The sequence below is a fragment of the Taeniopygia guttata genome, chromosome 1, assembly GCF_048771995.1.
Source record: "Taeniopygia guttata chromosome 1, bTaeGut7.mat, whole genome shotgun sequence".
NCBI classification, from domain to species: domain Eukaryota; kingdom Metazoa; phylum Chordata; class Aves; order Passeriformes; family Estrildidae; genus Taeniopygia; species Taeniopygia guttata.
The window spans coordinates 12,843,003-12,870,913 of record NC_133024.1 but is presented as its reverse complement, the minus strand read 5'-3'; the positions used below and the strand labels follow the sequence as shown (position 1 = coordinate 12,870,913).

At 38.0% G+C, this 27,911-nt stretch overlaps 1 protein-coding gene and 1 long non-coding RNA gene across 5 annotated transcripts in view; both read right to left on the bottom strand.

Moving 5' to 3' along the window:
• The window catches only part of CADM2 (cell adhesion molecule 2), a 585,014-nt gene that overhangs the window by 538,576 nt on the left and 18,527 nt on the right, over window positions 1-27,911 (bottom strand). The gene's annotated exons all lie outside the window — the stretch shown is intronic.
• On the bottom strand, window positions 52-27,435 carry LOC140682225 (uncharacterized). The gene is made up of 2 exons (XR_012053574.1): window positions 4,315-27,435; window positions 52-4,242 (listed from the first exon to the last, which is right to left on the bottom strand). It is a non-coding gene; the product is annotated as an uncharacterized lncRNA (long non-coding RNA).

Genomic DNA, 27,911 nt, shown 5'->3' with positions numbered 1-27,911 from the left:
AGCCAATAGTTAGGGGTGCAAAGGTTTTTTTGGGTTTTTTTTTCCTTCTCAAGGCACTACTTTTTCCTCATTTATGAATTTTTCCTGTCTGAAAATTAAGTCTATGATCTAAAAGCTAAAGAATCAAAAGGCTCAGATTTTTATATCAGGCTTTCTTACAAACATCTGCTTAGGAAAAAAGGTTTTATTTGTTTGACATCAATCAAGTGTTCAAAAGAGAAACAGCAACATTTGCTTTGCAAGATGAACTAAGTACAGAGTTTGCTAATATCATTCTGAATTTTGGAAAGCCACAAAGTTGAAAATTATTAAAATTGGCCTTAAGATCTTTGGAACATTCCATCTGTGTGGAGACAGAGCACAGCAAAGGTATTGCAGTGGTATAACTATGGGATCAGAATCAGATTAAGACTCTTGGCAGCTGCTAACATAAATCAAATGCCTCTTTCAACATAATAAACCAGCATATTAATATATTCCCTTAAAAATCAGGATATTTTAAATTAACATGTTCAGTCACATATCTGTGGAAAAACAAAGCAAATTTAAATTATGCCAAAAATAAATTTGCAAACCATAGATTTGGATATTTTTGAAAGCTATTTCCTTTTCAAAAGGCAAACAGGTCAAAGATAAAAATGGATATTTTTTTTGTGATATCTGTGTGATGATGAAGGTGATGCTCTTTAGCAACTGGATTTAGACAGCTAACTCATTTCATGTAGGCCATTAGACAGATGGCCACAACTTTCAATCGTGTCCAGCCTCATGGCAGTTCAAACTCATGACCAAGAGGTAAAAAGCTTTGTATGCCATTAATAATCTGCAGGCCATCTGTTCTCTGTAAAAGGAGACACTCTAGGACAATTCTCAACATATTTTTTATTACAATATTTATTTCAAGCCTCTCCAGAAGCTTACTATTTACCACATCAAGTTCTCTCCATTTGCCAAATATTAATTTCTCATTGGAATCAGCTGTGAAAACACACAAGTTGCTTCTATTGAACAAACTTTAACTGGCATGGCACCCCAGGACTGAAAGGCCTTTTCCATGCCTTAGTTGAAGCAGTATACATTGTTCAAGAGCTTCCTCAAAATTTTAAATAAAACATCACTTACATTTTGCTGGTCTCACAGATAGGCTACATTTGAACACACCAATTATGAAAATGCTTTAATAGGAAGGCAATTGAATTTAAACCCTTGTGCTAAATACCCTCAAGAGCACATATGGATTTTAACCTCCTGATGAGGTGACCTTGGCCAGCTGCCAGGCACCCACCCAGCTGCTCTCATTCCCCCTTCTCACCAGTGGAGAAGAGAAAATGGAAAAGCCCATGAGTTGAGAAAAAGACAGAGATCACTTACAAATTAGCATCACAAAAGAAAAATAGACTCGTTCCTGGGGAAAATTAATTTATTACCAAATAAACTAGAGTTACACAGTGAGAACAAAGACCAAAGCTAAACACCTTCCCCTCCTCATTGCTCATCTCTGCTCCCTCATTCCTGACTCCTCTATCTCCACCCTCTCTGAGTAGCTTGGACTGCATTTTAAGGTCAGTCCCCAGCTCCTCTTTGCTACTTCTTCCTCCTCACACTTTTCCCTTTATCCAGCATGGAACCCTCCCACTGGCTGCAAGGATAAAAACATGCCTGTGGAATACTCCAGGGATAAGAATATCCTCCATGGATGCAATGGGGAGATTTGCTCTGCTATGGTGTTGTCCATAGGCTGCCAGGGAATATTTGCTTCCCCACACTTTGGGAGCTGCAGAGGAATCCCTGCTCCTGTAGCTGCACCTCCTGCTCTCCCTGTCCCCGTGTTTGGGGCTCTCGGAGCTGTTCCTCACTTTTTTCCCTTCAGCACCAAGCAGTGCCACCCTCCCTTGATCCAGTTGTGCCCGACAACTGTGGCAGTGAGCTCAGCTGGGCTGGGGGTCAGCTGGCACCAGCTGTGGCCAGCACAGGGCAGTCCTAAAATTTTTAATCCTAAAAACAAACCTGGGAAAAATATTTAATCTCAAATTGGAAAACCAAAACTCAAAAAAAACCTTTTAAAATCAGCTATTTACAGTTTTACAAATATTTCTCATGAATTAGAAATAAAGATGCCTGCAACTAGCACTGAAGGCCTCTGATAAGACACAGTTATGTGGTTTAATATCAATAACTCCTTTCATGGAATAAAAATCCGGAGACCCTGGCCTTTTTCCCCCCACCTCCCAAGCTGAAGACAGGAAACTTTGTTCACCCCTTCCCCGACTGCACTCTCTGTACTCACAGCTTGGCACCTTTTTGGAGCAGGACACAGGAGCCTTTCTGGCCTGGGTGGAAACAGGTCCCTGACACCCACACTCTGTGGCTGTGGCTCAGGCCCCTACATCTGATGCCACCAGCTCAACCTCAACTTAATTTTTTCAGCATTCCTATAAAATTTAAAACTCATCCCAATAATAATGTTGAAAAACTGTCCAAGGGGAAGTAGCTGGGAAAAGTGACAAAGAGGTTGTCTTAGATTTATGCCAAAAAAAGCAAATTACCTCCCTATGACCAAAAGCAACTGTCCAATATCAAACAACTTCATCAAAACATATCTCTGGGACTGAAATACTTTGTTCCCACACTACCCAATAATACTGAAAGATAATCATCCAATAATACATCAAATTCCACTGAAAAGGCAGGGAAACTAAAAGAAGACCCTAAACTTGAATGAACCCACTTGTTTTCCCAACTAACCTTGTTGATTTCAAGTTAAAGTCCATGCCATTTTTTGCCTCACCAACTCCTCAGAAATCACTTTCATTGAGAAAACCTGTGTGGAACAATTAAGGCAATGCAATTTTGCATATACGGAAGAGTAGGAAAAAAAAAGTGATTGTAAGAAAAGTATAAAGTGGTAGAATACTATGAAGAAAAAAAAAATCCACACACTAAACTTGACTTCTTATACAGAAAACCTGGTATAAAATTTTTCATTGAGTTTGAAAATGAAGCAGTGTGAAATATAACCATCATCTATTTGACTGCTTGTATTTTAGGTTAGAGTTTTGCTTTTCGGAAGAGGCAATACACAAGATATTATTTATATGTGTTTATATTTAAATATCTCAACAATTCTATGTGAAATCCAGACAGTCATTTGTTATGATTTCTTCTTTCTTTTTGGAATGGGCAGTATAGCTTCTTAAAAAAGCTTATTTAAATCACTTGTCATAACATCTTAGAAATAGCAGATATTTTCCAAAATGCTGACAAACACAGAGAGCTATGGCCATGATGCAGACACGGGGCCACAGTGCTGCTACACAGTCAGGTGTCCTATTATGAAGTTGTCTTACTAGGTAAAAGGAATGGAAAACCAGAGCAACACTACATCTTCATTAATCCACCTTCATAACACCACTTCATCCTGCAAGCAGCAGCTGTGGAAACAGTAAGCCTACTTGTGATCATCCTCTATGGTACAGCTTCAAGTATTCCTGTCTGGAGTTTCAAGACAACAACTGTTTTCTAATAAGCAGCGTGCAGCAGATACTCTCACAGGAGACACAGTTCCTGTCCAGAGGCTGTGACAATCTTGAACACAAAACTGGTTTTCAACGGTTCTTTTGTGTAATTGCCAGCCCCCATTTTGTTTTTGTATTTCAAGACTTTACCCCATTATTACAGTCACTGCAGTTTTTTTTTCTTGTTCTTATTCTTACAGAACTCTAGTAGAGACTCCCAGAAACCACCAAATATCCCTAGAAAAACAACACACCATCTTTCCTTATGCACATTGAGACCTAGCAACACCAGCCACACAAATGACTTCAGCAGTTTTATCAAGCTACCCCCTTTTGGAAAAGAACTGGCTAGAGCTAGGCAAACACCTGCCTGTGTTGGGTGCCAAAACCATGGCAAAGTTTTGGTAACCAGAGGTGCTGTAGGTGTGGAGCTGCCTGAAGCTTCTTCCCCCATGTGTGACAGAGCCAGTGCCAGGCTCTGGTGAGTCCAAGGTGGAGCCACTGGGGTCCAGGCTGAGCCAGTCAGGAACAGCAGCAACTCTGAGGCAAAAGATTTGAAAGGGAAGGGGAAAACCTGCACAGGAGACTCAGCAGTGAGAGAGAGGAGTGAGAATGAGGAACAACTCTGCAGACACCAAGGGAAGGAGGGGCAAGAGATGCTCCAAGGTTCCAGAGCTGAGATTTCCCCTGCAGCCCCTGGTGAGAGTGAGGTGAGGCAGCTCTGCCCCTGCAGCCCAGGGAGGGCACAGGGACACAGATCCACCTGCAGCCCAGGGAGGGCACAGGGACACAGATCCACCTGCAGCCCAGGGAGGATCACAGGGAGGCAGAGATCCACCTGCAGACCAGGGAGGGCACAGGGACACAGAGATCCACCTGCAGCCCAGGGAGGATCCCACATCACAGCAGGTAGATGATGCCCAAAGTAGGCAGTGCTGCCTGCTGGGAACACAAGATACAAGGGGAATAGGCTGAAATAAAGAAGGTCCAAACTGGCTACAGCAAGAATCGCCCTCCTGATGATGGCAGGCAGGCAGCCCAGAAAGCCTGTGCAACCTCAGTCCTTGGAGGCTTTCAGGCTCCTACTGGATCAAGAGCTGAAAAACCTGATCTGACCTTACAGCTGATGCTGCTCTGAAAGCAGGATGAGTTAGAAATCTCCAAAGCAACCTACCAACTGGAAGTATCCTACGCTGTGCTATCATATTAGAAATTGTAGATATAAAATATTTTCTCAATTGAATGTCATCTATCCATTAACTTGCAATACTGAGGAGCAGGACATTTTTAGTATGACTAAATACAGTAATTTCTTATTTACAAGTATTAAATAAACTGAAATTGCTGACTAACTGAAAGAAGCGACATACTCTTTGCTAGTCTCATTAAAGTAGTGAAAATGAACAAGAAATATTCAATTGTCAATTTTATTATATTTCTCAGTTTTAGTAGGTTGTTTGTTTTTTTTTTAACCCAAGTATTTGCAAATAACTATGACCAGGCCAATTTAAACTTCAGAATTCCCAAATTTAAAAATCAATTAAACTATTTTTTTTGTAATTAAACAGATTACAGTAGAAACATCTGCTTCAACTGGATGTCTTCCAGAGTATTTACAATTCAAATGCAGCTGCATTGTTTAAATAAAGAAGTAGAAATAATAAAACAAACTAATAAAAAATACCAACCAGTAATCAGAGGAGAACATGTCCAAGTCTTTACCTATGCCTGATGAAATGAAAACCTCATTTAACTGCAAGTATTAGGTGTTGAAATACACCTTCAGCCAATATTTGAAATTTAAAGCTGCCAGACGCCCTTACCAAAGGAAAATTTAAGCATTTCTTCATAAATCTTCAAGGGCAGAATGAAATAAAATTATAAGGTGAAATTTAAGGCATTCTCATATTTCAAAAGTGTGTACTTGGCAGGTCAGATGAGCTCGTCTGTCTCCATTACTTTGTAACTCCACATCAACTTAGACACCATAAGGAACAGAGGAATTCCATCTCTCCCTGTAATTCCATTTTGTTCATTCCTGCTGCTGTGCCACCTACACTCCAACTGCTGGCTTCTGGACGGTGGAAGGAATCCAGATACAAAATAACCTAGCAGAATGATTAGCTTTAATGTGCTACTTCTCAGAACCTGTGCCATCACAGAAACACTTTTTCTGGCCTTGCTCTTGGACCAAAAATGTTTCTTTAAAAAAAAAAAAAATCACTGTACTTGGATTTTGCAAGTTTTAATGTTCTATTTTAACTCTGCTTGGAGGGCACTTGCTGTTCTAGTTAATGCATGACAGCAAGAAACATTTTTCTACATCTAAATCTTGAAGCATAAATACAAAGTAGTAAGTTTTCTTATCCAGAATTTGATGCTCAGAAAATTCAGTTATCCTGCTTGTATACACAGATCTAACATCTAACAGCTTGTATACACAGTATCTTTAAATCAGAGAAACCACTGAAACAACCAGCAGTGATAAGTTTAAAGACCTCCAAGCAACTATTCAAGAGAAGGGGAAGAACTGTTTTATTAAAATAAATAATCTTCAGAGACAGTATTTCATACCACAACAGTGACAGCCAAGAAAAAATGGCTCATAAACATGAAATCACTTAATAGTATAATTAGTCATTGAAGCAAAGGCTGCCAGATCCTAGCCTTTTATATTTAAAGCCCTGAGCCATGCACCAAATCCAAATATGCATCTAAATAAGCCTCCAAGAAACATACATGTCAAAATTACATAGTTACAATATTAGCACATTGGACAGTCTGAGATAAGTATGAGCTGTGGCTCTCACTGCTGAAACAAAGCATGAGTTGTACAAAGTTTTACTGCACATGTACTGAAATGCCCACCCATTAAAGAGGGAAGTTTAATAAACTCAGAGAAACAAAGAAAAAAAATCATATTAAATAGTTCATACATAGAAGTTATGTAAACAAATACAGCATCACTGAGTACTGACTGTAAATACTTCACTTATCAGCTGAAATAAGGACTAAAATCTAAAGAGCTTGTAGAGAGAGTATTTTGCAATATAATACAGTATTTTCAAAATCCCTGCCTCTACTGAATAAAAAAAAAAAGAGCTTGCTTGAGAAGGGATTTCTCTACAGCTGTAAGGAGGTGGAGAAGAATGTATGTGATGGTAAAAAGGAGGTGATGCCAGAATAAATTAAGAGAGTTTTTCACATCTTAGTGCAGGAAGTCACATTTTCCACTGAATTTCCCTAAATCTTCTACTGGCCTTTTACAAGAATGTCAAACCCTAGTCTGGTGAATGACTGGGAGCAACACCAGTTTAACTTGAGTTCCTGCTGGCAACTGAGTCCTTAATAATTGGCACAGATTAATTCTGAGCAGCAGAGGTTGCAATGCAAAGAGAAGCCCTGACAACTACATGTGCAAGGAAAACAAATGAAAAGTACCGTGCTATTCTAAGTAATCCATTTTAAATAATCCCACTTGAAGTTTGACAGAGCCATAGTTAGAAAGCAATGTGAATTGCAATAGGCGTCTAAGCACTCAAAAGCAGAACTGTTCATGTGACATAGTAGCTCCTACAAGTAGAAACAGACCTCACTTAAAGGTGCAGGTTTTTTAATTGTGTTTCTTTAATTGCATATTTGCTTTAATACATTTATTTTCACTTCATATTTATTCTCAAATTGATTTACTCCTTGATTTCAGACAGAAATTTTTAAATACAGTGAACTTCTTTGCAGTCCATTCTTGTGGTAGTTGTGTGACACTCCTACAAAATTTTCTCTTTTCAAAAATACCAACAACCAGCCTAATGCACAAAACTTACCTCAAAAATAGCACCACTATAGGGTTACAGTAACCAGGACTGATTCATTATTTTTGAGAACACCATAAAGAGATTGTGCAGTTCACAATGAAAAATTAAGCTATTTTAGCTTGCAACTACACCAATGTCAGCCTGCACATTCTGTTAGGACTATTCCACATTATTCATAGCAAAAATTTCTCAGAGAGAAGCTTCTTTGCTGCTGCCTGTGAAACCTCCCTCTGCAGGGAGCTGCTGCAAGCACAATCCAAAGGCACTGCTCCCATTCAGCTGGAACAGCTGTGAAACCCTGTTTGCACAGACACAGCTCTCTCTCAGCACAGAGAGCAGCAGCACAGGCAGCCAGGGGAGAAGCTTGGTACCAAGATGAAGCAGCAGATTGTTCCCAAATTGAAGCAGACCTGGTTAAGTCTCAGAGAACTCAGGCAAAACTTTTGCCAAGCTAAAAGCTAAGAAATAGAGGGAAAAGTTAAAAAGGAACATCATCTTCCAATTATCTTCTACTGCCTCTAATTCTGCATTACTTCAATTACAGAGATGTTTGTGCATCCAAGCTGCTCACAAGCATGTTTTAAACAGCAGCAACTTTGTTTTTTGCAGCTGTACACTTTCCAGCATTTTCTGAGCATTCACAAATCATGACAGAACCCAAGCTTTTTTTTTTTTTAATTACTATATAATACAAAAAGTTATTCTTGAACTCATTATGCATTGTCAGCTTTTACAACACAATTCAAACAATCCAGCCTGGAATGGCCATTTCAGGCAAACATGAGACTATTTTCTCTGACAGCATTAATTCTGCCCACTGAGCAGATGGACAATGTCAGACCAAAAGCAGTAATTCATGCTGAAACACAGGATATATCAGTTTAAACATCCCTTCCTTACAGCTGGTTTTAAGAGCAGGCAAAGTCTATCTCATCTCTGCCCATAATTTAAACCATGCAATTAACTACACAACCCAGTATCACACACAGAACACAGGAACTTAATGTATGCAGTGTTGCCTGAGAAAATAATATGTTAAGAGATGCTAATCAGAAATACTAGTGCTAAGTTTTAAGTAACTGAAATTTTTTCTAAGAGGTGTTTATGAAAAGGAAAACAGTCCTTGCACTGCACTATCAGAAGAGGCCTGGAGGTATCCTTCAGACTGGATCAGCATCTCTGCTCACCTGTTCTCATAAGGGACAGTGTTAAAGCCCTTGCTCTCACTGTTCAGCTAACAGGACTTCATGGATAGCACATTCCTGCTTTTCCCACATCAGGTGGGACTCTCAGTGATACCTAGAGCCCTTTGTGTAACCACCAACCTTTCAGAGGTGCAATGCAAAGATATAAAAAAAAGTTATACCAAAAATTAAAAAAAACCCACAATCATATAAACATTTAGGTTGGAAAAGAGCTCCAGAATCATCCAGCCTGTCCATGGACCTAACATTGCCCAGTACATCCCTGAACCATATCCCTAATGGTAACAATAACTTTCTGCACAATTCCAGGAACGAGGATTCCCCCACTTACCTGGGTAGCCTGTTCCCACGTCTGACCAACATTTCAGGGAAAAGCTTTCCTAATATTCAACCTAAACCCCCCCCAGTGCAACTTAAAGCTGTTTCCTCTTGTCCAATGGCTTGTTACCCGAACAACCTAGAGTATAATTCCCTCTGTGTGTGAGAAAATGACAAGAACATTTTCATTTATCTACAGAAGCTGTAAATACAGACAACAAAAAGAAGAAAAATGAGAACCCAAAACTAAAAGCTCTTGATAGTGGTCCTTGAAAATGAAACACTTATGATACACTTTCAGTTAAATTTCTGAAATAAAAATTGTAACAATGCTAAGGCAAATCCAAAATGAACATGTAAGACTGCCATAAGAAAAATTTAAGTATGCTAAGCTTAAGTATACACAGCTTATCGGGGGGAAACTGGGGAAAAGAGACAAATCAAATCACAGAACACTCTGCCACTGCTGCTTTTTTGCAACATGCGCTACATCATTTCTTTTTAAGTTTATCTTCCTTGATAATTAAAAACAAAAACCTTTAACAGCAGTTCAATTACTTAAATCTATAAAACTCACCAAAGGCACTGGCAGAAAACAGCAAGAGCTGGGCTGCTCCCCAGGCAAGGAGCTGTGGCTGACTCCAGAGCGAAAGGTGAACGAAAGCCCTGAAGTGCCTGAACACAGCAAGCAGGGACACAAAGCACTGGTCACAGGTGCCACCAACACACTCCAGGGAGCAGCAGGGAAAGGAACAAGCCAAGAAGAAGCAGAGAAATCCCACTGATGTTCAGGTGCAAAGCTACAGACAGACCCAGGGCAGGATCAGTTCCCTGAGCTGAGCTTAAATGGAGCTCCAGGGCTCAGGGGCAGAGGGTGAGGCTGCAGTGCCAGGTGATGCTGCTCAGGGCAATCAAGGGCTGTCAGTGTCCTTGGGGCCCCGACAGATTTTTTTTAGCTTGTTCCACTAACCTTTAATTAAAGTGAGTTTTGATAAAATTTGTTTAAAGTGGGACCTTTCTGTCCAGCAGGGTTTAATTAATAGTGAAATAAAATGCCATTTAAACGCCACAACAAGCATTAAGCATGTGAACTACGAGGATTAGCACCGAAAGAGTGCTTTACATATTTTTCTTAATCTTTTATCAACAATATTCCTGTTGGGCTAATTGTCAAGGAGCAAGAAGACTTGATTCAGAAAAAAAAAAGGCAGTTGAAAGCAAGCTCAAAAGAGTGCATCTTTGCAGACAGTATAGAGGCAAAAAAACCCTTATATCTCTGTGAATTTGATGTATTTTTTGAGTAGATTAATAGAAACTGTTTTTAAAATTGAGGTAAAGGCTTAATTTAATTTAAAGTCAGACATTCCTTGCTTTTGTGAAGGGGATTGATAATTCAGAAAGCTATTGGGGTGTTAAAGCCGTGTAAAGCCAAGGTGTTAAAAAGCCATGGACAGGGGTGTACTTACACAAAAAGCTTTTGAAAATGCCCCTTCCTCAATTGCTAAAAGGAACAAAGCTGCCACCAGCTGTAAAATCCAGCAGGAGGAAACACCTAGCTAAGGAGCAGTGCAGTAACACATGGCCACAGTTCACAGCAAGGAGAAGTCACTGGTGGAGCTCTGCAAGGATTGACACTGAAATTGGGGATATTCAATTAAGTGCTCTAAGACAGCAGCTGGATGGTCCATTATTAAATTATCTCAAAGAAGAGATGAATAGGAAAGCAATCAAGTTTGCTGATTAAAGGCAGCTATTGAAGATGACTGTGAACATCAACCAAACACCTAATTAAATAGGAAACATCACCTGTAACACAGGTACTATCTTAATCATAATTTACTGGAGATTAGGATAGTATTCCAGAGAAGTTTCACCAAAATGTTCACTTTGCTTTTGCTTCCTTTTGCCATCTTTTGTTTACTCCTGTTGTGGGCACAACCAGTTTTACATTCTTTATGGAAAAGCCACCAACAGATTCTGATTAGGAATTCACATCAGCTGGAGCAGCACAAATTCCCAAGTGACTAACCATTAAACTCAGCTAGAAACATGCATCCTGTTTTAAGGAAAAGAAAAAAATATTTAAAAAGGGGAAAAAAGTCTAACTTTGGGCAAGGCAAGCATCTAATTGCAGTGAGGCTGCTTTTGCAACACTTAGAGAATTTCAAATTGCTTGCACCATTTGCCTACTTATCCTATTCATTAGACTCAGTTTAAACTGTATATATTAGTAGAGAGGTCACATTACAATAATGGAGACAACTATTTTAGTTAGTATATTTACAAAACTGCTTCTGCTGTATTATGTTGTGACGAGTCTTGTACTGTGACAATTTCTGCCTCTGTAGTGCTCGAGCTGTCTGATGTATTGACAATCTCTTCTGATCTGTGAAAAGTCATCACATCATAAACTTTCCTGTCCAAAGCACTTTTTGTCCTCCATTGGTCACTAATATTGGATAACTGCATCACATGTTTCACCTTAAGCTTGCTGGAACAGCCTGAAGCTGTTAAATTAGGATGGAAACTACTTTTTAAGAATCATATTTAGCCAGGATCAAATGAATGTCTTGATCAGCACCAGGAACTGATAAGAGACCCTCAAGACAGTCCGAACTATGTAAATTTTTAAAAACCCAGCAAAGATACTCCCACAAATGCTGATGTTGGTAGGGAACCACCCATCTAGCACGATGTATTGCTTGCTGTGCAATACATCACAGCTTGCACAATGAAATCACATTTAAAATTACCTTCCTATCTATAAAGTGGAAATGACAGTTATTAAAAAAATAATTACAAAAAAAATCTTTAAATGGTTCCATGGTTTATTAAGGGAACTGTAGATTCAGGTTCCTGATTGCTATAGAAGGCAAAATAGCAAGGAACACAAAGAGAGCAGAGTTAGCAAAATGTGTGGATAAATATGATTTATATTGGAAGAGTCAACGTGGGTTTTAGAAGAAAAGCCTGGAAAAATAATGCAGTTCTGTGAGGAACAACAGCACAAGGTTAATGATGTTCCATCTAAGGAATTTACAAAGATTTTCAAAGGCTTTTAAACAAAGCCAAAATCATTCATTATGGGGTTTGGGTTTGTTGTGTTTTAAAAGGAAATCAAGCAACCACCTGAGATAACAAGAAAGGCATAAGCCGCAGATTGTAAATCCTCACAATTCATTTCAAAACATGTTTAAAAAGGTCAATCAGGAGCAGTCAACATGGATTTACAAAAAGCAAATTGTGCTCGACCAACCTAATTTCCCCCTGTGACAAAGTGACTGTCTATGCCGATAAGAGAAGCCCAGTGAATGCAATGTACATTGACTTTTGGAAAGCTTTTGAACGTCTGACACAGCATTCAGATTTAAAAGCTGAGGAAGCCTTCCAGTTGACAAGCAAAAACTCTGAATTAAGTGACTCAAGAGATTCATCTGGCATCACAAATAATATACACAGGCATGGAATATTCTGTCCTATTTGAACAATGCATTTAGTACATTAGTTATAACATAAAGAACATTCTAAGCTTTATCTATGTATTACAAAGAAGAAAGGTGTCTCAATGGCAAAAAGCACACACATGGCAGAAAGAGAAGCAAATAACTAGATATTAACCTGAGTATTAGATGGCAGCACCAGAAGTGCAATCTAATTCAGGAATCAGATTAATAGTCATTATTATCTCTCCTGTCTAAAATCCTTCTTTTCACTTATTAGCTGGATCTAGTTCAGAAAGCTGCATGAAATGGAGGTGATTCAGTGGACCCAGACTGGTGTGTGTGTTTGTTTGTTTTTTTGACGTGTTTCCCAATTCTCTGGAGTTCCACAAGAACATGGTTGGTTGGTTCCATCTGACACTTCACAAGAACCAAGGAAGCGTCAGTAAGAACCATGGCTAGCGACACTACATCAAATAGCAGGCAACCTGATTACCAATCTTTAATAAAGGTTAAAAACAATACAACAGGAGACCACACTTATCAAAACAAAGTGTTTTGACAGACCTGAAGTGTGTTTTCTTTTGAGAATTTGTCTCTCGGGTATTTTCCATTTTCTTCTGGAATGGACAAAACAAAAACAACGCTTTCCCATAGGACAAAATAAAACATAAGCTTGGCTATGTCTCTAATCAGATTTTTCAGCAATAAAGAAAAAAAGCGCTGATGTCCTCCATCTCCTACTTCTCCACTATCAAAACAAAGTTAGACAAGGATAAAGTTATATTCCCAGAAGAGAAAATATCTGCACCACTTGCCCATCAGTCCTGCTGAAACTCCATTTCAGGCACATTCACTGATCCCAATTGTCTGGACAAACTGGTGTACTGGTGTCTGATAGCCAATTCCCCGTGTCGTCCTTCTCACAGCAGTTTTGCCCTGCTTTCATGTAAGTTAATTGTTTACACACAATATTGGCCTTTTCTGGTACTAAGCACAGTTCCTACTTTCATGGCTAAATAGAGTTATTCTAGCCTGTGCCAAGAAGTTGCAGCATGCTATTCAGTAGAATTAGAACAAACAGGAAAATTTGTCATCACATAAAATGCAGCACTAATTCATTTTTCACGACTGAAAAATGTAATTATAGAGCATTTCTAATAGAAAAGACTTTATTACATAAACTTAGCACACGATTTGCAAGTTCCAACTTATTAAAAAATATTTAGGAAGTGAATAGTTTTAGAATATTGAGAAGAGTGACAGAATTTTCATTCATACTTATTTTTAATCAGCCAACTGAGATACCAAGATATTGTTTGTGAGGGTTCTGAATACATCTAGATCAAATGGAATTACAATTTATATATATAATTCTGAAGTCCCATCAGTAATTTAGTGCAAGTCACCACCTAAAAAAGACTAAAGTTAAAAGTCAGTTAAATTATTTCAATTGAAACATACTGACAAATATTCATGGCTGAAAACATAAGAGAAAAATAATGAAAATGAACAAAAATTAAATAAGCCCTCTGAGTTTAGTTCAGAAGTCCATTGACTACTTCCTTTAAATGCCTTGGCTAGAGAAAGGGTTCTTTGTAATCAGGAGCCTCATAAGGAAAAGAGGAATAATTCCAAAGGATAGGAATTTCTTCCTCTCAAAGAAAAATCATAGGAGCTCTTCTTTCTTCGTCATTTAAACAATTTCAGCTCAATGTCCTTCCATTGTGCACAAACCATGGTGGACAGCTAACCTGTAGAGAATGAAGGTATTGAACTATGAACAATTTCATAGAAATCTCACTAAAACTGGTTTGTAATTTTTAGGCTGTGAGCACCTATTAAAAAATACCCTTACAAGTAAATTTATATTCCAGTGAGTTAATCATGCTGCAACATAAGCCTGGAACTTTCACTTTGGTGGTCAGAAGAAAAGACCTACACCTTTACAGCAGGCTCTATGGAAAATTAATTTGTTTTTCCCAATACATCACAGCTGTAGACTGAATTTTCAAACACCATTCAGAACTGCCATTATCATAACTCCTGATTTCTCTTGTTGCTTCTCTCTTTTTACAAATATTACCTGGGGTTTGCACTGAACTGAGACAATTCTTTTCCCTAGTAGTGCTGAGCAATCATGCCACTTCATTTGGCAGGTATTAGCTTTTTCAGGAAAAGAAAATATCTGAAAAATGTATGATTTTGAGAAGACTATGAAAACATTATGAAGAACTTCTCAAGTTCAAACAAAAAAAAAATGGTTATAAACTTAAATCTTTCAAAAACCATCTTTAATAGATCCAAATAACTATGGTACTTCAGAGTAATATTACTCAGCATTTACACTGCAATTATTTAAGTGTGGTATCCAAGTCAAAAAGAAGGGCCCAATTTGCATAGAGCATTCAGAGAAAAGAGCAATTTAAGAGCAGAGGATGCAATTTAGAGGAAAATATACAAGCTGGATGACAGCAAACACTTCATTTCATTCCACAGGTCTCAGAGGTTTAAGCATCTATCTTGAGAATCTAACATTGTCAAATAAGCAGGTCTAGAATTTGCCGTCACTAGAAAAGGAGTTGAAAAAATGAGGAACCTTTTTATATTTCAAATAACCATCACAAAAAGTCAAAGGGAACAGGGTATTGCTGATCCACTACCATTCAAGTGGGATGTATGGAATCCCAAAAGTGCAGTGGTTTAAATAATCAAAAAATGGCAAAGAAGAGAGTTACTACTCAGACAGAAGAGTTTTAATCCATCCTGTCTCACCCAAGGGAATATTAAGCTTTTTTTTTAGCAAGTGAAGTAAGTTATTTTACTTCACACTCTTATCAGAATTGTAACATTGAGTAGCTAACACTTTATAACCTGCTGTTCTAGAGAGGGAGCTCATGGAGCAGTATTCTCCAAGCCCTCTGGTTAAAGCACTTATCTGAGACAGGTGACACCTGCCAGGAACCCCTGATGACTGAGGGGGGAGTCTGCTCTCTGATTTGGCATGAAAGAGATGATGAGATATCAAAGTGGTGGTCCTTTCTCTTGTACAATAGGAGATGTCTCAGAAGCTCATTTAGTGCACTCTGATTTTCCTTCACATCTAGACTCTTGGACAAGTAACTACAGATCATCCCTCAGATATTTCATTCCTACACCAGTGTTGTTCTGCCAGTCTGGGCTGGAGTTTCTTGCCCAGAAAGAGATGGCAGCAGACTAAACTAAAAGTATACTTATCATTTCCTGATGACTTTCATCTGGCAGGAAAGACACTTAGGGAACCCAGACAGCCAATTTCTATAATATTATGTAGTGAAACATCAAAAGATGATGGCTGTAATCCTCCTTTACATTAACTTTTTGGAAGAGTAGCAGTAAATAGGGTTTAAAATAGTGACTTAGCACTCAGACACATTACAAAAAAAAAAGAAGGCTGATTATAACAGCAAACTCTCAGTCTCCAAAGCCAAAATGCAAGTTGTAACACAGAAGATACAGCTAAAAAATGCAAATTCCTTGCAAATTTCCATATAAATCCTCAGTGCTTTACTTTTATAACTCAGTTGCCCTCTATCAAACTAGGTACTGTTACTGTACTCATGGTTCTTTTCTCCCTCATTAAAATAAAAATGAGCTCAGTAATATCAGAGGAGGGAAACAAATAAGCAGACACTTAAGAACAAGTTTATAATCCATCAAGCTATCTATCTAAAAGGGAGCTGTCAGCTGGGATTTTCCCCCTTCTAACCTGTTCTCTTGGAAAGATCAGCTCTTTCAGATTCTAAAATATGGGTCATTAGAAAAACTGAATGGCCATAGATGTTACTAAAGAATAAAACTTAGAACTCAAAGAAGCAAAGCTATTTTTTGGGGGGTAGATATTAGGAATACAGATTGTATTGACAGTAATACACAAAGCTTCAACTCATGCTTTCCTGTAAGAACAGGAATAGTTCTGTGGTCTGTTACAGAACATATGCTTTCTGTAGCTAAATCATATATTAGTTTCTTTCAGAAAATAACTTATAAAATGTAATATATAAATTGTATTCCACATTGGAGAGACAGGCTAGTACCTCATTTTGCACAGCTGAAATATGCTGCATTTTAATACCAATTCTAAATAGAGCTGCTTATTTTCTAATGGATTTCTGGAAAACGCTAAATATTATCAAAATGTCTCAAAGCCGATTAACCTTTTATGAAATCAGAAACTTCAGGGCACTCAAGCTGGGGAGGCTGCCTTCCCTTGCTGGCAGCTCCTGGACATGGTGCCATCACATCAGCAATTATTTATCACCTCGTGTGAACTGGCAGGGAAGAACCTTTCTGTGCCCAAGTTCCCGTGTCTCTTTTCTCTGGAAGAGGGAATGCACTTTGGAGCACAGAAATTTGAGAGTGCCTCTGCTCAAGAGCACATGAAAGCTCAGAGCTGGAGCTTGATATATGAAGACTTCCAGCTCCTGGCTGAAGAACTAGGAGATTTCTAGTTTGTAGATAACTCTGAGCAAAATGCCTTAAAAAGCCTCAAACTACTCAGAACATCACGTTCTTCCCATCTGCTACACATTAAAATTTGCTATTCATTAAAACACCAACTGCTATCTCCTCCAGGTTTGGGGGTTTGTGTGGGGTTTGATTTTCTGTCTTTTTAAAGGTATTTCCCATAATATTTTTTTATTTCAGTTATAGTTGGAGTTTTTAATCCTAAAAGCAAACCTGGGAAAAATATTTAATCTCAAATTGGAAAACCAAAACTTAAACAAAAAAAAACCTTTGAAAATCAGGTATTTACTCTTTTACAAATATTTCTCATCAATTAGAAATAAAGATGCCTGCAACTAGCACTGAAGGCCTCTGATAAGACACAGTTATGTGGTTTAATATCAATAACTCCTTTCATGGAATAAAAATCTGGAGACCCTGGCCTTTTTCCCCCACCTCCCAAGCTGAAGACAGGAAACTTTGTTCACCCCTTCCCTGACTGCACTCTCTGTACTCACAGCTTGGCACCTTTTTGGAGCAGGACACAGAAGCCTTTCTGGCCTGGGTGGAAACACAGACAGCATGTTATCCATAAAACCTGTCTGCATCCTAAATGACTCTCCACCATGCTCTGTCCAAAAGAGATTAATGAGACAGATTTCCCCTCTGTCTGCTGCTCTGCATGTTTGTGTTCCATGCTGAAATCATGAAGAGCTTCAGGGCAGAATTAATAAAAATTGATTAAAACAAACTGGATCTCTATTTTTCTTCATTTGTGCCTGGAAAAATATGTTTGTACATTACATTAAATTTCATTAGTAAAAGCCACAATTTAGGAAGTGTTAAATATTCTCATTACTATCATTTTTTTTATTATTTGAGTATTTTCTATCCTTAATCTAACATGCAGATCAACTTTTCTTTCTCTTCCTGGGAATTCTAATAATAACTACATTGTCACTACTGGACACAAAATGAGAATACAGAACCTTGGTAAGTTCAAAAGAGAAAAATTTTATTTCTGACTTCACAATATACAGAATTCCAAGAGTGACTGTGGATTGGAGGGTGAAACTGCCACCTCTCCAACCACACTAGTCAAACTAACAGTCCATCAAGTCTCTCCTCCCACGAAGAAGAATATAAAACAATCTTTATTTACATGAACATGCGTGAGAACTCTAGTAGAAATATGTAAACATCAGAAGGCATAGAAAACTTTTAAAAGAACTTTAAAACTTTCAAAATAACTATAAAAGAAAATGCAACACTTTTAAAAATCAGGGCAACACTACACATTTTCTTAATACTCTTAGTACTGAAAGCATAAGGAGAAGGGACTGGTGAGGAGACTTCCACTGAGGAAATTAAAGAAATTTTACTTTGCTCATTAACTGGCACAAGCATTCAATCCAACAACTGAAAAGATGAATTACTGAGTAAATATTATACACAAAGCTAAAAATCTAGAATCTCAGGAAAGAGGGGATATAGGGAAGGCAAACTATAGTCATGTCTACATTTCCAGAGCACAGAATTGCAGAGTTCAAGCTGAAGCAGTGCCATATCCCCCCCCTCCCCAGCAGATTTGTGAGATAAGATTTACTATGCTTTGCTGCTTTCCCAATGCCCAGCAGCAGCCAGAAGGTGCAGTTGAGATCCTCTGTACATTTACTTCTGACCACAGGGATTCTCAACAACTCCAGTCTTTTCAGGTCTCTGACTTTACAGCCTCTAGGACAAGCATGATGAGGTAATAGGTATTTACAGCAGTTCTTTTTCTAACAAGGCACTCTTTTCCCCAAAGACATTTTGAATTTTATTTATCAAAAATTATCAAGTGGCATAGGCATTCTCCCTGTCCCAGCAATAGCTTTGTCCCCTTTGTAATTTACAAATTCCTTACAGCTAAAGAGTGAAATTCAATAAATCAAGCTACTGTTGTGAAGATGATCCCCATGTTAATGAACACTTCAGTAATGATGTATTATGCATAGGTTTAATAAATTTTATTTACTTTGGTCTTTAATTTTGTAATGTCAGAAAAGGTTCAAAATTCTTTTCATTACAAAGACACATATATAGTGTACTTTTGAGTTTTATAAACATGTCAATACTACTCTCATATTTAATACATCCATATTAGTTTACATGGAAGAACAGCTGTCCTTTAATTCCTCAGTCCAGTACACTTTCAAATAATTCCAGCTGCACAGCACTCCAATCCTATTTTCTCCAAGCTTGATGTTAATCTTAATCCACAATGATGTTTGCTTTCTATTGCAAAATGTAAACAAATTTCTTCCCAAAATGAACTCTGATAAAGGGACTACCTAAAAGAAAAGTGATGCTAAATAAATTGTATGTCACTTCAACAATAGACATGTCTAATAACTACAAACATGCAAAATATAAAACAGAAAAAAAAAACCCAAAAGCAAAATACAGTCTAACAGATCTGTATATATATAACCCAATAATAGAACTGTATATATATAACCCAATAAGCAGAACCTATTTGCTAACACATCAGGCATATGCAGAAGAGTCCTTTCTATTTAGCTTCCCAAACTAACAGCCTTGGAGATATAAACACACACTTGTCAGGACAACCTCCCCAGTGTGAATGCCAATTCTGCAGAACAAAACTCTGTGTGCACCAAAGATATAGAAACAAACATTTTTCAGGGTCAAGAGAGATTTCATGGCAGAAAGCTGCATTTACTTATGTGAATAAAAAATAAAGAACAGAAATCCATTAACACAGCAAGAAGATCCACATTTCATCAGTTTTCAGCAGACTTGACTAATCTAGACTCCATTTCTTATAGCTGGATATTCTCTATTTTATTGAAGGAACAAATGGCAGATTAGACAGAACCATATTTAGATTCGCATTGCAAAAGAATGAAAAGAAAAGGTTGGTCAAACTGCAGAAGTAATAACAACAAAGTAAGAAAAATTACCTCAGAATTAAGTTGCTAGGATACTGCACACTAATGTGAAATCAGATATAACAATTAGAGTAAAACTATACTTTCTGGATGTAAGAACAAAACCATGTATTAGGCTAAGCCAAGTAATTAAATGGAATATTGAAAACAGAAGTAAATGGAAGAAAGCAACTCAAAATGCTACATAGTCAATTTCATACCAAAAGCTGGAAAGGTGATTTGATACACAATTACAGACACCAATTTGACAGTAGCAAGTATAGCTTAAAGGCTACTATTGCACTTACACCATCAACATGATCTTCTGTTTTGGCAAGTTGTAGTTTAAAAATTTTCTCAGTGCTGCTGAGAAACCAGTGATAGAACAGAACAGTAAAAGCCAAGTGGTAAAACAAAACAAAAAAAAAACCAAAAACTAACAAACCAACAAAACAAACAAACAAAACCCAAAAACACTAGAAGAATACATCTAACTACTTGGGAAGTGGGTCAAAGAAACTGGTTTGCATAGAAAGCTCAAGACTCCACAAAGTGTCCCTGTTAGTTTTTATCTGCTTAAATACTACAGCTGCATAGGAAGAAATTCCTCAGAAGAGTGAAACTAATTAAGCAACCAAAACAAAAAAAATAAAAAAAACCCAGTGAAAATAAGAGAATTCTGAAATACAGAATTTGCCTCAAACTTGTAGATAAAATGAGCACATCAGCCTGAAGGAATGGTTTTTCAAGACTGTACTAACACCACCTTGACTTTGTATGAATAGGCAGATAGTTCTTGCCCACTTTTCATCAAATCCAGATTTACAAATTCAGCCATAATGATGAGAAATCAGTGCATATTCTCCTATGCAAGAGTAGGTCTTTGACACATTTCTTTAGGCACTTGTGATTTCTTAGGTTATTTACATACTGACCTCTCTGTCCCAGGCATGCAGGTTCCAGATCTGCAGTAACTTAAATTTATTTATCTGTATTTTGTATTTTATTTGACCACCTGATGGCAGGTTGAAGCACTTTTTAAGGTGACTCAGAAAACCTTGAAAGCTGAATAAAACCCCAAAACAGAAAATCTTGATGTCCAAAAAGATTTACAACCACTACGGCCCTGCAACAAAGTTAAAAGTGTTCATTATCAAAGCTAATAGTGTTAATTATCAATATAGTGAATACATTTATTCTTATAATTATGGAGTATATTCTTACATAAAATTACTCTGCTGTAGCAGTTTTACTATGCAAAAAACCACCGTTCTTAAAAGATGATTTGAGAGTTTTCGAACCAAGTAAGCACCGATATTAACATCAGGCTATTTCATAAATTAAACTCTCCAGGCCTTGCATTACAGCCCAATAAAGTGCTGGCACAGGGAGCTGACAACAGATGCAGCAGAAGGAGCATCGACACTTTCAGCACCAGAACACCTGTCTGCAAGAGCAGCACGGGGAAGGACAGGGCTTTGGAGCTGCAGCTGAATTCCAGATAATTCCTTACAACAGGGAGTGATGGCAAAAAACTTCTGGCTTCATAAAACTTATGAACCTGCTGAGTCCTCATGCCCTGAAACTGAATAAAATATTTCAATTATTTCTATGCAGGACCTTCAATCATTTGCAAGAATGCCTGCATATTGGCTGATTTAGAGATTCTGACAACTGACCACGGCAAGAAAGAGCAAGCTCTCAGCAGAATCTGTCACTCCTTTTTTCTAGCTACAAGTCACTCAAATTTGCTACACCCCAATACCTGTTGTATTACAAAAGCCTCTGCAATGCTGCACACATCTAATCCTTGTACATTACTGTCCAACAGTGGGCTCTGCTTTAAACTGCCATTGAATCAGGCATTTCTTGCAACTCAAGACAACTTGCTGGCTTGTTTATGCCCAACAGATGGGCCATAAACTTGGAGGCAGCTAAAAGAAGAAATAAAACTGGCAAAATAGTTCTCATAAGCCAGGGGGAAGCTGCATTCACAGAAGGATACATTAAGCTTCCCTCTGTCCCCTCCCAAATATCACACCAATAAATGAGGGAAAAATCAGTGATGGGACTTTGCTCTGTCTTCTACTGTTGTATTTCGCCTAAATGATCTATGGCATGCAAAAAAGGAAGGAAGGAGAGGGAAGTATTAGATTTGGGCTTTGGATGTTTTGGGGCTTTTTAGCTTAAAATTGACTCTTTCAGACAGGCTCCAAGGATGGATAACTATAGGGTATTCTTACCTTGTGCAAAAGCCAGACATGTAGATGACAAAAGAGCTAGAGGGAATTCTTCCTGATTTTTGCAGGATGACTGTGTTTACTGGACAGTTTAGAACATCAGGTCTCAGAATCTTATGTAAATACATATTTATACAACTAATCTATCTATATACATATATCAATGAAATAATCATATTGGTTTATTTTAGATGTTATATTATTTCAAATTAATACAATATCCATATTTGAAACATGTTTGATACTTTTTTTAATGCAATTATATTTGGCACACTGCCAAAGTCTCAATTCAACTATACTTCTCATTTACATTGAGTTTTTTTTTTTTTTGCAATGTTTGGAACAGTCTAAGCAATACAATTCAAAATAAGGAAAAAGGAAGGACATACAGACCTTAACTTTTAGCATTTCTAGTTAGGATACACTTTAAAAGTTAATGCACATGTGAAACAAACTCTGTGATGCTGTCAAGCTTGCAAATGTTGGCAGCTGTAAAACTGTTCTGCCTAGAACAGTTTAGGATTTGAAGCAAAACTGAGACAATTTAGGATTTGAAGCAAAACCATCAGTGTCCCAGAACCCTCTCCAAGTGGGACACACTCACAGGACAATAGCAGGCTGGCTGTGTCCTGAACTCCCAAGTCAGGGATCAAACTTTCAGCAATACTGGGGTTATCTGGTGATGTTGCATCATCATCAGAAGAGACAAAGGAAATATAATAATTTTTGTGTCTGTTGTTGCTTGAACGACTTTAGTGCTGATGACCACAGTGTAGGAACACACAAATGACAGGGCTCTAACACAACTCTAAGCAGTATCTGAGTGATTTCTTCTGCTTTTCTCCAAAGAAGCTCTTGGCCATTGCTTACTCCTCCTCCTTATATTCCACAGAGCCTTGTCTACTCACCACACCCTGCTGCAGCTTCTCTTCCCTCTTGCTTTCATCCCGTACCACTGCCTCTTCCATTTTCCCATATCCTCTTCTATTTTCCTCTCCTGCAGCCACCATTATGTTTCCTCTTCCCTACCCCTCCTCTTCTACCCTTCCCACCCCCAAAAAGCGGCTGTGCCACCCTCTTGCCCCTTCCCCAGCTGCATATGGGCAAGTGGAGGATCCAAGGGACAGAGATGAAGGATCCAAGGAACAGAGATGGAGGATCCAAGGGACAGAGATGGGGGATCCAGGGGACAGAGATGGAGGATCCAAGGGACAGAGATGGAGGATCCGAGGGACAGAGATGGGGGATCCAAGGGACAGAGATGGGGGATCCAAGGGACAGAGATGGAGGATCCGAGGGACAGAGATGGGGGATCCAAGGAAGGATCCAAGGGACAGAGATGGGGGATCCAAGGGACAGAGATGGAGAATCCGAGGGACAGAGATGGGGGATCCAAGGGACAGAGATGGGGGATCCAAGGGACAGAGATGGAGAATCCGAGGGACAGAGATGGGGGATCCAAGGGACAGAGATGGGGGATCCAAGGGACAGAGATGGGGGATCCAAGGGACAGAGATGGGGGATCCAAGGGACAGAGATGGGGGATCCGAGGGACAGAGGTGGAGGATCCAAGAGATGGAGATGGAGCGACCTGCTCCATCTAGATAGCTCTGTGTTTCTCAGAGCTGCCAGGCACACAAAGGATGCCAGCAGGAAAACCCCCAGCGAGGCACAGGGCCAAAGCCAAGAGCTGAGCATGGCTGTGTGCTCCACCCATCAGCCTGAAACAGCTTCTGGGAGACACGGCAGCTGAAGATGCTGACTAACAGGGCCATCCAAGCGATCTGTAATTTTCAGAGTATTTAGAGCATATCTAACAGCTTTAAGTCGCAGAACAAATGCATCCTGGCAAAGTCAGAAATGATGAAAAATTTGGTCACTCTCCCAAGCAAAAAGGTTTAGAAACAATGTAGGAGGATAGCAATTTTTCTGGCAACTGATGCTGAGAAAATAAACAACGAAACAGTCTTTTAATTTATCATCCCCAGTTTAATAATTTAAATAAGTTAAGTGACTTCTTAAAGGTGCACCTGGATTTAGTAAGATTTTAGCATGTGCCCTTTGTGGTAAACACAGCAAATAATGACAACTTTGAGCCTTTTTTAGCTATGGCTTCCTCATCTGCTCTAACAGTAAAGTGAATCTTTCAAAACAGTGTACTGGAAATAGATCAGGTAGCTGATCCTATTGGTTTTTCTTTCTTCAGTAACTATGATGGAAATAAATCTTTAACTATTGTCTTGGTGCTTGCTGCAAGAGCTGAATTTTAAATTGATTTGTAAACAAACACGAATCTGTGTGAATACCACATGATGAGCAGATCTCATAAAGCAGCTATTCGGGTGTCTCACTTGTCTTAGACACCTGCAGCTTCTGATGAAACACTTCAAAAGATTTGCTGTAATAGGCTCTGCAGAGGAAGCACTTTAGGAGTATGACTAAGCAAAGCAGAAACAGAAGACTGTTCCTGAATACTTATTAAATTAAATGTTCAATAACACGTCTGCAAAATATTCTAAGAGAGTTTACATATGTATGCACACTTCGTATCTGTATGCTACAGAAGATACACAAGCACTTTAGAGTTATTTAAGTCCACTACCTGCTTTCTAAAAGTTACTCTTAATGAACTGTTGTGAACTTTTAGGGGAAGATGTGTAAGCCAAAAAACTTCAGCCTTGGTCACATAACATGAAACTGCCATGAGCAATGAGATTCAAAGACATATTTTCCTTTTTACAAAGAGTGAAACCGAAAAAAGTGCAATTCAATATACCACATATTCCCAATCACACACACATATAAGCACCGGATTAATGCAATTTCTGTCACAAGAAGCTTTTATACATTTACAACTCTTATTTTTACACAAAACAACTATAGATGGTCAAGAATCAGTTTCAAAACTGTATGTACTAAGAATCAATGAAGTCTTGTTAAATGAATGAAATGCCAAAATAATGTTTCTGGTTAAGAGCTTTGGTTTAGTAAGAAGACTAACATTATATTAAGCAATGTTTTCTTGATTCTACTGTGAAATAACTTCACATGCTATTCCAAAGTCATAATTTTGCAGGTCTGCAAAAGCCATTTAAAAATGTTATTCAAAGGCAGAAGTTTATATATGTGTATACATGTTTATACAGGTTTATAATTAATTGAAGAGTAAAAATAGAAAGCAAACTATTTTCTTTCCTTTGTGACTTCAACCCACAGAAGAATTTTGCAAGTCCTGTAGAAAAGCTTCCTTTTCAAGTTCAATCTCTTTTGACTGCTTGGTGGATTTGGTCTGCCAGCAGATATCACTAGAAATGAATACATTTTCAACTCTCCAGATATACATTCAAAAGCATTGAGTACCAGTATTGGGAATACAGAAATCTGATTGAGATGGGATTTGTTTGTTGGTTTTTTGATGTTGTTTTGCCACAAAACATCAACTATTGCTTTGTCAAGTAGCTAAATCAGAGCACAGAATATATAACCTTGGACTGCACAACTAGAAAATCATATCTGATCAGCGAGAACAAAAACAACAAAAAAAAAAATCAAACTTTTCATTTCAGAAAGACAAAATTAAGACCATCTACAATGAAATGCAGCAAATACTCAGCTAAATACTTTCACAAGGGTTTGTCTGGAAAGACAATCTTAATCCATCAGCAAAAACCCAAAAATCTATTGAGAACCTTCTGACTTTAATGAATAGACTTTAATGAATCAAGAGACCTCTTTGATCAATTTTCACCTAAACCTGTTGAAAACATTTCCAAAAATGTAATCGAAAAAATGAAACAAGGTAAGAATAAATTAATGCTTACAAGGAGGATGAAAAGAACAGTTAACAAGTAAGGTCTTGCAACAAATATATAAAAAAGATTGAAGAAGGAAAAATATTTCAATCTGTATAATTTTTTTAATGCAACATGAACTAAATTTTGATTTAAAAGTAAAGTAAATTTAAAGTTGTGTATCAGAAGACCAGTATTTTTAGTGTGATTATTTTCATGTTGGATAAATTAAAAAAAAAAACCCCGAACTGTCATTTTTTAACACAAATAGAAGGTAGGAATCAAATATTCTTAGATCTTCCTAAGACAACAAATATTTCATATATTAAATGGAAATCAAACTCTACTAGCTTCTGCTTAATTCTGAAGAACCTAAGCTTGGTCTTTGGACAAAATTCTTTTAACATTCTCATAAGTAACAATTACCACCTAGGTAAGACTGTGCTAATTGAGTATACTGATGATAGACTTGGGAAGAACTATCAGTGTAGAGAAAAAGCACAATTTAACATTAAACAAAGGTTCATGACTAAAACACTGGACCAATACATCAGCCTGAAATGAGAAATCACAGCTATTCATTCCTTTTGCATCATATAGAGAGTTTCCTGTTTTAAGTTTCTGGTTTGACTTGGAAGCAAAGAAAAAAACCCAAAAAAAGTAAACAAACAAAAAATGAAAAATGTGCACTCCAAATATTACAGTTCCTGTAAATGAAAAGCAGAGTAATCCAGCAGCAGTGGATATTAAAAATAAGGAAGGATTAGCAACAATAAATTCCTAATCTTATTTATAAATGAATTCTTGGTTCATAAAAGGGACTATAGCATGTGGCAGCTTAGAATAGAAGAATAGTGCTCATATATATTCTGAAAACTATTAGATTAGGCTCTGTTCATAGAGGGATATTCACCCTCTGGATTGAGGCTAGTCAAGCACACAGCGTTTGGATTAGAAGCATGAGATACTTGTCACTATATAAAAACTGAATTGAAGAAGTCACTCAAGCTGTTCTTCTGAAATCAGGCACAGGAAGAACCAACCACAGGAACAAAAATATCATTATTAAAGAGATCCCACAGAGAAAAAAAAAAAAAAAGGTGAAGAAATCAGATACTATAAATTTGCACAATATTTTTAAAAGAAAAATCAAATTATAACCATTGGCATTTAACACCATTACATTGCTATATATAATGTTTCACCCTAAAAAGTATTTTATTCTTTTATTACACAAAATATATGAAGCTGAAGTATGTTCAAGACATGTAATTTCTTAATTCTAGTGAAGAACTTAGAACACATTTTAAGTTGCAGTTTGATTAGGACTAAACTGTGTAGGGAGGCTGAACCAGCTACACGTGGCAGGGATCTTTGTACACATCTGAAATGATGTTATTTTCCTATACTTTGCAGCAGGCAGTCCACCCTTCATGCCTCAAATCACACATCCTGTTTCTCTCCCTTCTGCCACATTATTGTTGGAATCTGAGGTATTGATGATCCCGAGATTGTATAAAATCTCTGTCTTTCAGCCCCGCTGCCAAAGAAGAAGCCATAATTTGTCTGTGCTGGTTTCAAGGTTGTTTATTCTGTTTATCTCTAACATGTTCTGCTGCCCTGCCGCAGGTCTGTCCTGCAGGGCAGTGTGTGGGGCTCTGCCCTCAGTGGGATGTTACAAACATTATATACCAGAAACTACCTGTGCTATATTTACAATAATGTGCCAATATCTGTCACCTATGTTGAACAGTGTGTCCCCAGCCTAAACCAACAGAAAAATGCCAACACTACAGTGAAACATGGAGGGCATGAAGAAGGAGAAAAAGGACAAGACACACCCAATTCCTCCATCTTGTCCCCTGTGGACCCCTAATCTAGAAACCTAAAATTTTACTTTTGCACCCGTGCCACACATAATTATGACTTATATCAAACACTCAGAGCTTGTAATTCATCCTGTGAGATTGAAAACTCTTTTCCATGGACAGAGATGACAGACAGTGTCTCTGGGGGCTCTGTACAGGGGGGTTCCTGACCCCTGCCAGGGTCCCAGACCTTCCAGAGCAGCCAGAGGGAATCTCTGGATTCCCACACATTATTGTACATCAGTCCTATCCCTCTCCTTTCTCTCCAGCATTTCAGAACTCTCTGCATTTCCACATTCCC